Source organism: Myotis davidii, unplaced genomic scaffold, assembly GCF_000327345.1.
Source record: "Myotis davidii unplaced genomic scaffold, ASM32734v1 scaffold840, whole genome shotgun sequence".
NCBI classification, from domain to species: domain Eukaryota; kingdom Metazoa; phylum Chordata; class Mammalia; order Chiroptera; family Vespertilionidae; genus Myotis; species Myotis davidii.
In genome coordinates this window covers 102,641-103,940 of record NW_006291973.1, presented here as the reverse complement: position 1 = coordinate 103,940, position 1,300 = coordinate 102,641, and the positions used below count along the sequence as shown (strand labels likewise).

The 1,300-nt window shown below is 57.5% G+C and overlaps 1 protein-coding gene and 1 pseudogene across 4 annotated transcripts in view; one reads left to right on the top strand and one right to left on the bottom strand.

The window, feature by feature from the left end:
• Positions 1-1,300, bottom strand: part of PSPC1 (paraspeckle component 1) — a 125,421-nt gene that overhangs the window by 111,965 nt on the left and 12,156 nt on the right. The window lies entirely within an intron of this gene.
• Positions 7-1,294, top strand: LOC102762823 (annotated as a pseudogene).

The following is a 1,300-nucleotide window of genomic DNA, read 5'->3' as shown; positions in this document are numbered from 1 at the left end:
GACTGCCCAGAGTCCACGGCCAGGAGCCCAGAGGAGCTGAGAAGCTATGGCCTACCACAGCTTCCTGATGGAGTCCATCAGCTGCCACGCCTGGAACAAGGACCGCACACAGATTGCCATCCGCCCCAACAACCATGAGGTGCACATCTATAAGAAGAGTGGAGCCAAGTGGGTCAAGGTGCATGAGCTCAAGCAGCACAATGGGCAGGTGACAGGCATTGACTGGGCCCCTGAGAGTAACCGCATTGTGACCTGCGGCACAGACCGCAATGCGTATGTGTGGACACTGAAGGGCCGCACGTGGAAGCCCACCCTTGTCATCCTGCGGATCAACCGGGCGGCTCGCTGTGTGCGCTGGGCCCCCAATGAGAACAAGTTCGCTGTGGGCAGCAGCTCCCATGTCATCTCCATCTGCTATTTCGAACAGGAAAATGACTGGTGGGTGTGCAAGCACATCAAGAAGCCCATTCACTCCACCATCCTCAGCATGGACTGGCACCCCAACAAAATGCTCCTGGCCGCAGGCTCCTGCAACTTCAAGTGCCTGATAGTCTCAGCCTACATAAAGGAAGTGGAGGAGAGACCAGCACCCACCCCATGGTGCTCCAAGATGCCCGTCAGGGAGCTAATGTTCGAGTCCAGCAGTAGCTGCGGCTGGGTGCATGGTGTCTGCTTTTCAGCCAGTGGCAGCCACGTGGCCTGGATCAGCCATGACAGCACGGCTGATGCTGACAAGAAGATGGCAGTCACAACTCTGGCCTCTGAAATGCTGTCACTGCTGGCCATGACCTTCATCACAGAAAACAGTCTGGTGGCTGAGGGCCGAATGCTTTCCGGTGCTTTTTACCTACGACAGCGCCGCAGGGACGCGGAGCTTCGGTGGGCGGCTGGACGTGCCCAAACAAAGCTCTCAGCGCGCCTTGGCAGCCCGCAAGCGCTTCCAGAACCTCGACAAGAAGGCAAGCTCCGAGAGCAGAGTGGCTGGCGGGCAGGTCTAGACTCGCTGCACAAGAACCGCGTCAGCCAGATCTCGGTGCTCAGTGGGGGTAAGGCCAAGTGCTCGAAGTTCTGCACTGGCATGGACGGTAGCATGAGCATCTGGGATGTGAAGAGCTTGGAATCAGCCTTGAAGGACCTCAAGATCAAATGACCTGTGAGGAGAATGTTGGCCTCATCCCAGCTGCTGGGGGAGGGGTCAGGGAAGCTAAGGCTCCCTTTGCTGAGTATTTCTAGAGCACCCACAGGGGAAAGGGAGGGGAGGAGGTTGGAAGCTTTTCTTACCTATTTGAAGGATCACGTG